Source organism: Tachyglossus aculeatus, chromosome X4, assembly GCF_015852505.1.
Source record: "Tachyglossus aculeatus isolate mTacAcu1 chromosome X4, mTacAcu1.pri, whole genome shotgun sequence".
In the NCBI taxonomy this organism is placed as follows: Eukaryota; Metazoa; Chordata; class Mammalia; order Monotremata; family Tachyglossidae; genus Tachyglossus; species Tachyglossus aculeatus.
In genome coordinates, this window is record NC_052098.1 from 5,215,055 (window position 1) to 5,227,280 (window position 12,226).

The 12,226-nt window shown below is 45.1% G+C and overlaps 1 long non-coding RNA gene across 1 annotated transcript in view; it reads right to left on the bottom strand.

Annotated features, from left to right (window-relative positions):
* LOC119948148 overlaps nucleotides 1–8,714 on the bottom strand; it is a 43,152-nt gene extending 34,438 nt beyond the window's left edge. The window contains exon 1 of the long non-coding RNA XR_005456624.1: nucleotides 8,624–8,714. This is a non-coding gene — a long non-coding RNA (uncharacterized LOC119948148). The remainder of the gene's footprint in view (nucleotides 1–8,623) is intronic.
* Between the last annotated feature and the right edge of the window lie 3,512 nt (nucleotides 8,715–12,226).

The following is a 12,226-nucleotide window of genomic DNA, read 5'->3' on the forward strand; positions in this document are numbered from 1 at the left end:
AGGGATAGACGAATGGCCTTCTTCTACAGTTTTTAGCCCATTCGGCTTCTGCTCCATGTCTGTTTTTTCCACTCTCCCTGGATGTACGTCTGGTCTCTACTCAGACCTCAACAATGCACCTTTGACTTTCATGGGCAATGGAAGTTCAAGTAACCCCAGTAGCCTGGAGATTCAGAAGCCACCTGCCTATATGATCAGTTTTCCTGATTAATCCACCTCTATTTCCATATTTCACACTGGAGGGAAGAGCTGGGCTCGGGATTGTTTAATACGGCTCTGTAGACAGTCACTTTGGACTCGAGTTGCTTATCCCTGCCTTCAGTGCACCCCACCAATCCCTCATCTACTGCTCGATTATGAAGCTGATGGGGTGGTAAAGGGATATTCAGACCAGCAAAGAGAGATATGACAAATTTGGGATTACCCCTGTTTAAGGGAGGAAGGAAAAGTAGCCTTCAAGTTCTGACCTGAAAGGGTCACAGCTGTCGACTATTTTGGCATCCAGGTCTCATGAAACAGATCGGCCAAGGGGGAAAATTGTCACTCTCCCACTGTCCAGACAAGTCACATCAAGGGCCTGCTTGAAATTCCTGGTACTGAGTATGTAAAATGGAAAGAAGAATACCCTTCCTGTTCAGTGTTTAATCCATTCTCCTTCAGCTCCATGTCCTGGTTTGTCCACCCTCCTTGGACCTACTTCTGGTCGCTACTCAAGCCTCAACAATGCACCTTTGACTTTCATGGTCAATGGAAGGTCAAGTATCACATGAAGCCTTGGGGGTAGGAAATCCTGTGAATTTGTAATCAGTTTTCCTGATTGGGCTACCTCTGTTTCCTGGTTAGGAGGCCTTCCCAGACTGAGCCCCCTCCTTCCTTTCCCCCTCCACCCCGTCTCCATCCCCCCTGCCTTACCTCCTTCCCCTCCCCACTGCACCTGTATATATGTATATATGTTTGTACATATTTATTACTCTATTTATTCATTTATTTTATTTGTACATATTTATTCTATTTATTTTATTTTGTTAATATGTTTTGTTCTCTGTCTCCCCCTTCTAGACTGTGAGCCCACTGTTGGGTAGGGACCGTCTCTATATGTTGCCAACTTGTACTTCCCAAGCCCTTAGTACAGTGCTCTGCACACAGTAAGCGCTCAATAAATACGATTGAATGAATGAATGAATGGTTTCATTTTAGAGGTGAGAGTAGTGATCAATTAGGATTGCTCGGTTGAGCTCTGTCACCAGTCACTTTGGACATGGGTTGCTTACCTCTGCCTGTAATGGACCCCACTTACCTCTCATTTGCTACTAGATGATGATGCTGATGGGGTGACAAGCAGTGTTCGAAGCAGCATAGAGAGATGACCAAGATGGGGGTACCCTCATTTATGGGAGGAAGTGAAAGCAGGCTACAAGGTCTGACACAAAAGGCTCCCAATCAGTTTTTAATCCCTTCTCCTTCTGCTGCATGTCATGGACATGTACACTTAGGGATAGCACCCGTTGAGCTTTGTCCTCTCTCCCTGAATGTACTTCTGGTCTCTACCCAGGCCTTGCTAATGCACCTTTGACTTTCATGGGCAATGGAAGATCAAGTATCACCCATAGCCTGGGAGGGTTAGAAGCCTACGGGATTGATACACAGCCTTCCAAATTCAGCCACTTGTATTTCCTGGTTTCATGTTGGAGGTGATAGCATGCCTCATTTACATTATCTTGATCGGGCTCTGCCTCCAGGATCTTTGGACTTGGGGTGCAGATACCCACCATTAGTGCAATCTACCACCCTCTAATCTTTTGCTAGATGACACTGCTGATAGGGTGGCAAAGAGGTGTTCAGAGCCACTTAGAAAGAGATGACAAAGATGGGGTTACCCTGGTCTCTACTCTTCTGGTTTCTACTCAGTCCTCACTAAAGCACCTTGGACTTTCATGGATAATGGAAGGTCAAGCATCATTTTAACCTGGTAGATCAGAAGCCTGCTGCCTTGATAATCACTCTTCCAGATTCAGCCACCTCTATTTCCTAGTTTCATGTTGGAGGTGGCAGCAGGCCTACATTAGGATTGTTTGCTTGGCCTCTTTCTCCAGTTACTATGGACTTGGGTGGAGATCCCCACCATTAGTGCAACCTACCAACCTCTCATGCACTGCTAGATGATGATGCTGATGGGGGTGGCAAAGGGGTGTTGGCGCCACTTAGAGAGAGATGACAAAGATGAGGTTACCCTGGTTTATGGGAGGAAGGGAAAACAGGGTATAAGGTCTGACCCTAAAGGGTTCTACTCAGCAATAGACATCTTGGGCAGCCAGGTCTCATGAAACAGACCGGTTGAGTGGCAAAATTGTCATTCTCCCACTGTCCTGAGAAGACACATGGAGGGCCCGTTTGAAATTCACAGTGCTGTGTTCAGAAGAGGGAAAGAGGAAAGCCCTTCCCGTACAGTTTTTAATCCATTCTCCTTCTGCTCCATGTCTGGTCATGACATGGAAAATTAGGGAGAGCATCCAGGGGACTTTGCCCACTCTACCTGGGCATACTTCCAATCTTCTACTCAGGCCAGTCCAATGTACCTTTGACATTTTTGGGTAATGGAAAGTCAAGCGTGGTAGGCCAGAAGCCTGATGCCTTAATGATTACTCTTCCAGATTCAGCCACCTCTGTTTTCTGCTTTCATACTGCAGCCATAAGCAGGCCACAATTATATGATTTGGTTGGGCTCTGTCTTCAGTTACTTTGGACTTGGGGTGCAGATCCCCACCATTAGTGCAACCTGCCAACCTCTCTTCTGCTGCCAGATGATGATGCTGATGGGGTGGCAAAGGGGTGGTCGATGCCACTTAGAGAGAGATGCCAAAGATGGGCATACCCTGGTTTATGGGAGGAAGGGAAAGCAGGGTATAAGGTCTGACCATAAAAGGGTTCTACTCAGCTACAGACATTTTGGGCAGCCAGTTCTTGTGAAACAGACCAGATCAGTGGCAAAATTGTCGTTCTCCCACTGTCCTGACAAGTCACATGGAGGGCCCGTTTGATATTCCCAGTGCTGTGTATGGAACAGAGAAAGAGGAAGGCCCTTCCTGTACAGTTTTTAATCCATTCTCCTTCTGCTCCATATCTGTTTATGATATGGACAATCAATCAATCAATCAATCGTATTTATTGAGTGCTTACTGTGTGCAGAGCACCGTACTAAGTGCTTGGGAAGTACAAGTTGGCAACATATAGGGACAGTCCCTACCCAACAGTGGGCTCACAGTCTAGAAGGGGGAGACAGAGAACAAAACCAAACATCTTAACAAAATAAAATAAATAGAATAGATATGTACAAGTAAAATAAATAAATAAATAAATAGAGTAATAAATATGTACAAACATATATACACATATACAGGTGCTGTGGGGAAGGGAAGGAGGTAAGACGAGGGGGATGAGGGGGAGAGGAAGGAGGGGGCTCAGTCTGGGAAGGCCTCCTGGAGGAGGTGAGCTCTCAGTAGGGCCTTGAAGGGAGGAAGAGAGCTGGCTTGGCAGATGGGCAGAGGGAGGGCATTCCAGGCCAGGGGGATGAGGTGGGCTGGGGGTCGATGGCGGGACAGGCGAGAACGAGGTACGGTGAGGAGATAAGCGGCAAAGGAGTGGAGGGTGTGGGCTGGGCTGTAAAAGGAGAGAAGGGGGGTGAGGTAGGAGGGGGCAAGGTGATGGAGAGCCTTGAAGCCGAGGGTGAGGAGTTTCTGCCTGATGCGCAGATTGATTGGTAGCCACTGGAGATTTTTGAGGAGGGGAGTAACATGCCCAGAGCGTTTCTGGACAAAGACAATCCGGGCAGCAGCATGAAATATGGACTGAAGTGGGGAGAGACACGAGGATGGGAGATCAGAGAGAAGGCTGATGCAGTAGTCCAGACGGGATAGGATGAGAGCTTGAACGAGCAGGGTAGCAGTTTGGATGGAGAGGAAAGGGCAGATCTTGGCAATGTTGCGGAGCTGAGACCGGCAGCTTTTGGTGACGGCTTGGATGTGCGAGGGCGAGCATCCAGGGGCTTTGCCCACTCTACCTGGGCATGCTTCTGGTCTTCTATTCAGGCCTCTTCAATGTAACTTTGACTTTCATGGGTAATGGAAATTCAAGCATCAACTTTAGCCTGGTAGGCCAGAAGCCTGCTGCCTTAATTATTGCTCTTCCAGATTCAGCCACCTCTGTTTTCTGCTTTCATACTGCAGCCATAAGCAGGCCACAATTATATGGTTTGGTTGGGCTCTGTCTTCAGTTACTTTGGACTTGGGGTGCAGATCCCCAGCATTAGTGCAACCTGCCAACCTCTCATCTGCTGCCAAATGATGATGCTGACGGGGTGGCAAAGGGGTGGTCAATGCCACTTAGAGACAGATGCCAAAGATGGGCCTACCCTGGTTTATGGGAGGAAGGGAAAGTAGGGTATAAGGTCTGACCATAAAAGGGTTCTACTCAGCTATAGACATTTTGGGCAGCCAGGTCTCGTGAAACAGACCAGTTCAGTGGCAGAATTGTCGTTCTCCCACTGTCCTAACAAGTCACATGGAGGGCCCGTTTGATATTCCCAGTGCTGTGTATGGAACAGAGAAAGAGGTAGGCCCTTCCTGTACAGTTGTTAATCTATTCTTCTTCTGCTCCATGACTGTTTATGATATGAATAATTAGCAAGAGCGTCCAGAGGGCTTTGCCCGCTATACCTGGGCATACTTCTGGTCTCCACTCAGGCCTCTTCAATGTACCTTTAACTTTCATGGGTAATGGAAAGTCAAGTATCACCTTTAGCCTGGTAGGCCAGAAGCCTGCTGACTTGATAATTAATCTTCCAGATTCAGCCACCTCTGTTTTCTACTTTCATATTGCAGCCATAAGCAGGCCTCAGTTATATAGTTTGGTTGGGCTCTGTCTTCAGTTACTTTGGACTTGGGGTGCAGATCCCCACCATTAGTTCAACCTGCCAACCTCTCATCTTCTGGCAGGTGATGATGCCGATGGGGTGGCAAAGGGGTGTTCGATGCCACTTAGAGAGAGTTGCCAAAGATGGAGCTACCCTGGTTTATGGGAGGAAGGGAAAGGGTTCTACTCAGCTATAGACATTTTGGGCATCCAGGTCTCGTGAAACAGACTGGTTGAGTGGCAAAATTGTCATTCTCCCACTGTCCTAACAAGTCACATGGAGGGCCCGTTTGAAATTCCCAGTGCTTTGTTCGGAACAGAAAAAGAGGAAGGCCCTTCCTGTACAGTTTTTAATCCATTCTCCTTCTGCTCCATGACCGGTTATGATATGGAAAATTAGGGAAAGCATCCAGGGGGCTTTGCCCACTCTACCTGGGCATACTTCTGGTCTTCTATTCAGGCCTCTTCAACGTAACTTTGACTTTCATGGGTAATAGAAATTCAAGCATCATCTTTAGCCTGGTAGGCCGAAGCCTGCTGCCTTAATTATTGCTCTTCCAGATTCAGCCACCTCTGTTTTCTGCTTTCATACTGCAGCCATAAGCAGGCCACAATTATATGGTTTGGTTGGGCTCTGTCTTCAGTTACTTTGGACTTGGGGTGCAGATCCCCAGCATTAGTGCAACCTGCCAACCTCTCATCTCCTGCTAGATGATAATGCTGATGGGGTGGCAAAAGGGTGTTTGGAGCCCCTTAGAGAGGGATGACTAGGATGGGGCTATCCTGCTGTATGGGAGAAAGGGAAAGCAGATTGCAACGTCTGACCCGAGATGAGTCCAGTCAGCTGTCGACATTTTTGACATCCACGTCTCATGAAACAGACTAGTCGACTACCAAATTGTCATTCTTCCACTGTCCCGGCCAGTCACATCTAGGGCCTGTTGAAATTTCCCAGTGCTGTTTGAGAAATAGGGAAAGAGGAGGGTCCTTCCCATAGAGTTTTTAATCCATTCGACTTCTGCCCCATGTCCAGTTATGATATGGACATTTAGGGATAGCTCCCGGTGGGCTTTGCCCACTCTCCCTGGACATTCTTCTGGTCTCTACTCAGGCCTCTCCAATGCGCCTTTGACTTTCATGGGCAATGACAGGTCAAGTATCCCCAGTACCTTTGCCGATTGGAAGCTCCTGCTTTTTTCATCTGTATTCCTGATTGGGCCACCTCTGTTTCCCGGTTTCATATTGGAGATGACAGTAGGCCTCCAGTAGGATTATTTGTTTGGGCTCTGTAGCCAGTCACTTTGGACTGCGGTGCTTATCCCAACGTTTACTGAATTTTGCCAACCTCTCATCTGCTGCTAGATGATGATGCTGATGGGGTGGCAAAGGGCTGTTCGATTCCACTTAGAAAGAGATGACAATGAGGGGACTACCCAGGTTTTCGGGAGGAAGGGAAAGCAGGGTATAAGGTCTGACCATAAAAGGGTTCTACTCAGCTATAGACATTTTGGGCAGCCAGGTCTCGTGAAACAGACGGATTGTGTGGCAAAATTGTCAATCTCCCACTGTCCTAGCAGCGTGGCTCAGTGGAAAGAGCATGGGCTTTGGAGTCAGAGGTCATGGGTTCGAATCCTGGCTCCACCACAAATCTGCTGTGTGACCTTGGGCAAGTCACTTAACTTCTCTGAGCCTCAGTTACCTCATCTGTAAAAATGGGGATTAATACTGTGAGCCCCACGTGGGACAACTTGATCACACTGTATCCCCCCCAGCGCTTAGAACAGTGCTTTGCACATAGTAAGCGCTTAACAAATGGCATCATTATTATTATTATCTTACCTGGTTGCTTACTACAACCCAACCTGCACACTTCGCTCCTACAATGCCAACCTCCTCAGTGTAACTTGATCTCAATTATCTCACTGTCAACCACTCACCCACTCCTGCCTCTGGCCTGGAATGTCCTCCCCCTTGGTACCCGAGAGACAATCACTCTCCTCAACTTCAAAGCCTTATTCATTCATTCATTCATCCAATCATATTTATTGAGCACTTACTGTGTGCAGAGCACTGTACTAAGTCATTGGGAGGTACAAGTTGGGAAAATATAGAGACGGTCCCTACCCAACAATGGGCTCACAGTCTAGAAGGGGGAGACAGACAACAAAACAAAACATGTAGACAGGTGTCAAAGTCGTCAGAACAAATAGAATTAAAGCTAAATGCACATCATTAACAAAATAAATAGAATAGTAAATATGAACAAGTAAAATAGAGTAATAAATCTGTACAAATATACGTACAAGTGCTGTGGGGAGGGGAAGGAGGTAGGGCTGGGGGGATGGGGAGGAAGAGAGGAAAAGGGGGGCTCAGTCTGGGAAGGCTTCTTGGAGGAGGTGAGCTCTCAGTAGCTTTTGGAACCAAGGATAACACTAGACAATTCCCATTAACCATGTAGGTCCAGATTGTGAGTCAGCAGACCTGGGTTCTAGTGTCAGTTCTAACCACTCGCGTGCTGTGTGTTTTGGACCCATTTCCTCAGACTGTGAGCCCTGTGTGGGTCAGGAATGGAGTCCCAGTCTGATGATCTTTTATCTACCCCAGGACATAATTTATTATGTGTACCTTATTGAAGGTACATCTCATTGCACCCTTTATTCACCCCTTCCTCAGCCCCACAGCACTTATGTACATATCCACAATTTGTTCACTGACATTAATGTCCGTCTCCGCCTCCAAATTGTAAGCTCAATGTGAGCAGGGAATTTGTCAACTCTGGTATATTGCACTCTCCCAAGCACTTAGTACAGTGTTCTGCAAATAGTAAGTGCTCAATAAATGCAACTGATTGATTGTGTCCAACCTGATTATCCTGTATCTACCCCAGTACATTATACAGCAAGTACAATGAAAGCAAACAAACAAGCAAACAAAAAAGAAAAAAAACGCATTTGACTTGCTCCCCCTATAGGCTAAAATATGGAAGCTCAAATATCGGTATGCAGCTTCCTTGGAAGAAAAAACATACAAATCTGAGTATTTAAATCCATGTCTTGTATTCCTAGATTCCAGGGACCTAGAGGTTGGAGTGAAAATGGATGTTTTATCTGTCACAATAAGCAGTTGGTGTGCCTTCCTGAAAAGAGCACGGGTTTGGGAGTCAGAGGTCGTGGGTTCTAATTCCGGCTCTGCCACTTGTCTGCTGGGTGACCTTGGCCAAGTCACTTAACTTCTCTGTCCCTCAGTTACCTCGTCTGTAAAATGGGGATTAAAACTGTGATCCCCATGTGGGACAACCTGATTACCTTGTATCCACCCCAGGGCATGGAACCGTGCTTTACACATAGTAAGCACTTAACAAATACCATCATTATTGTTATTATTATTCCCACCTCCAGTCTGCTGTGTGACTTTGGGCAAGTCACTTTACTTCTCTGTTCCTCAGTTCCCTCATCTATAAAATGGGGATTAAGACTGTGAGCCCCATTTGGGACAGGGACTGTGTCCAACCTGATTTGCTTGTATCCATCCCAGCACTTAGTTCAGTGCCCGGCACGTAGTAAGTGCTTAATATAAATACTATTAAAAAAACAACAACAACATTTCAGAGAGACCAGTGACCACACAATGCTTTCAACTCACTCTTTCTTCCTTTACCCCCTCCCCCCATTTCATTTTTTTACATCTCACATAAAAAAAAAAATTGTTTACCCACTGCAAATCAGAAGCGTTACAGCATTCTTCCTATTCCAGCATCCATAGAAACAGAAGTCCACATTTCCAGCAGCAGACATAATTAGTTACAAGGAATCACGAGAGAGAGAGAGAGAGAGAGAGAGAGAGAGAGAGAGAGAGAGAGAGAGAGAGAGAGAGAAAAGAGCTGAAGAAATCACAACAGCCTCTTACATTTTAACCAGAAACTTGGCTTTTATGGACTTCTGTAGATGTTAGACATGATAAGAGACTCCTAAAACCAGTTTTCATCTGTAGATAATTAAAATGACCCCCTGTTTCAAGGTGTAAGTCAAGGATTTTTCACAAGCACAGTAATTTTAAATGGCTAACCTGGAGGAAATTTTCTTCACTACCTAGGAAAGGGACTGAAAAGGGAGCTTATGGACCAAGAGGAGAATTTAATGGGCACTTAACCCCTTTCAATTGAGGTATAAGATGTGGGATTAGGAAATGGAGCAACTATTTAAGTCTCTTCATTCTATTTTTCCCTCATCTCTGAAAGAGTCCAGCAAGCAGAGCCCACTCAAATTCCATGTCATAAAGCAGATATGGAGCAAAAGGAGACAGGATGGAAAACTGCACAGGAAAGTTATTCCTGTTTCCCTCCTCAATTCCCAGCATGGGGAATTTTAAGAAGGACCTTGGTGTGACTGGTCAGAACAGTTGGAAAGTCACAATTTGACCGCTCACCCAAGACTTTTTTCTGAGTCTTGTATTAATAGAACCATAAATCCGCCTTTTCCTCTCCATCCAAACTGCTACCACGTTAATACAATCACTCATCCTATTCCGCCTGCATTATTGCATCAGCCTCCTTGCTGACTTCCCAGCTTCCCATCTCTCCCCACTCCAGTCCATACTTCACTTTGCTGCCCGCATCATTTTTCTACAAAAACATTCAGGACATGTCACCCTTCCTCCTCAAAAACTCCAGCGGTTGCCCATCCACCTCCGTATAAAGCAAAAACTCCTCACTGTTGGCTTTAAAGCACTCCATCACATTGCCCCCTCCCACCTCACCTCTCTTCTCTCCTACAATCCAGCCCACACACTTCGCTCTTCTAGTGCTAACCTTTTCACTCTCTCAATCTCATCTGTCTCGCTGCCGACCCCTAACCCAAATCCGACAGACAGTTACTCTCCCCATTTTCAAGCCTTATTGAAGGCACATCTCCTCCAAGAGGCCTTCCTAGACTAAGCCCCAGTTTTCCTCATCTCCCACTCCCCTGCTGCATCACACTGACTTGCTCCCTTTGCTCTTCCCCCTTCCAGCCCCACAGCAAGTATGTACCTATCTGTCATTTTATTTATTTATATTGATGTCTTTCTCTCCCCCCCACCCCCCCAAGACTGTAAGCTTGTTGTGGGCAGGGAATGTCTCAGTTTATTGCTGCATTGTACTTTACCAAGCACTTAGTACAGTACTCTGCACACAGTAAGTGCTCAATAAATATGATTGAATGAATGAAGGAATGAACGAACCATATAAGAACACTCCATTTAAAGCCGATACCATTTTCTGCTAGGCTGAGAGCCTGCTAAAATTAAAAAGCCAATTTTAAATTTCAAAAGGTTAATTTGTTGACCTCAAATTTTGTTTAATTGTTACTAATGCATTTTATACTCATTAAACATGCCTCCTCAATAATTATATGAGGAAATTGTAAAGCTTTTAAGGCTCCTGCTAATCCAGCACCCCCTGGTTGCCTGTTTCTAATTTGTTCATTTTAATGTACCAATTATCTGAATTAGAACAAATAAACATGTTGTGAAGAATCTATTGCTTCTGAGACCCTGACACCCAAATGCACTGAATCACACACGAAAAAGGGTGAGAGCCTGAATTATCTTTTTCTCCAGCTAGAAGTATTCAGGTTCTCTTTTCTGCAGTATTACTGAAGTCTTCTGAAGAGTGAATCCCCAGCGCATTACGTGGGCTAGAAATCTGTAATATCTCTACTGCCCACGTGACAGACTCCCCAGGGGAATGAAATTAGGTGAACAATAGGATAAATGCCATCCTGATTACTATTTGCAGTGTGGCACTGGCCACTTGCTCCCTGGACTACAAGCCTCAGCGGTAACATGAAGGCCAGAGACTTCCCGTCTCAGAGCGCTATCCATGTCTTTTGATTTTCAAGAGGTTCAATCAATGAATATGATTGATTAAGTGATTGACTGAAGAGGACATTACTGACGGTATAGTTAACCTATGGATGAGAGTGGAGTCTTCTTCAGCCTCAATTAATCAGTCAATCAGTCAGACCTCATTTCCCACTCCCTTCTGTGTCACCCTGATTTGCTCCCTTAATTCACTCCTCCCATAGAACAGGTGAAGTGACTTGCCCAGGGTCACAGGGCAGACAAGGGGTGGAGCTGGGATTAGAACCCAGGTCCTTCTGACTCCCAGGTCAATGCTCTATCCACAGAACTCCTCCTGTGGGCAGCAAGAAAGTCATTCATTGCTGTAGCAAGACTTCAATACACAGAAAGATTGAAAATTGTAGATTTACTGGTTTCTTTTATGGCTTTCTGCTATCAGATTACCTCAGTCATAAAAAAGCTCTCAGAACATCATTAAGCCACCTCATCGCCAAGGTTCTATAACACTCCAAAGCTGAGGCGTTCTGAAGGAGGCCAGCATTCCACAAAGAGACTGAGGTGGGAGAAGCTGCAATGTTGTCAAGCTGTGCTTTGTAGAAGGGGTCCTTCAAGCGAACTCTTCCACTTTGGAAAGTAAAAGAGTCAAACAAAGTAGATTCACAATCGCTCTCACCTCACCTCACCACTCCCCTAGTCCAATGGAAACAGGCGCAATACCAGAAAGTCTGATATATGTTGTACATAAACAGTAACACAATAGCAGTATCAAATTTTGGTCAGGCAATTAAACTTTATGCCAGGCTAATTCAATTTTGTGGCTGTTTTATTAAGTCCTATGAAAAAGTGAAATCTATTCTCTCCAGTAAATCACAAGTTTCACTCCGCATTTCCTAACACAAGATCCTTGTTCTGCTATTTTGATATATTAAATATCCAGCAAAGGATTTCTGGGGTCATAAATCTACAGTGATAAAATTAATCCTATTGCTGAAGACAAATAAATATTTTATTGCAGTTTTATGAGCTTTTGTTCCCTTTTCACTTGCAAGTAGCTGTTGTTTAGTGATACAAAGACATTTTGCTGCTGAAAAATGTATTAGAAACAATATAGCAGTAATAGAATTCATATCTACAAAACTGCTGTGCACTTTTCAGAGAGAAAATTCAAGTTCAACCCAAAGAAAACTTATAAAAAATGTTTGTCATCCAAAAAAGCATTTCATGTACTGGCCTGCCCTCACTTTGCATTCTGAAATCTCCTAGATTACTGCAGTTATCACCACTCTCTTGAGTTGCCTCATAATAAAAGCAGCATCTGAAATATACTGCGCTTTGTCTGCTGTGTGACCTCGGGTAAGTCACTTAATTTCTCCATGCCTCAGTTCTCTCACTGAGAGCATTACAGATTTACAGGTTGGACCACAGGATGTATAGTGTAGTAAAGTAACTGGAGTTGGGATACTTTAGCTTGAGGCATAAA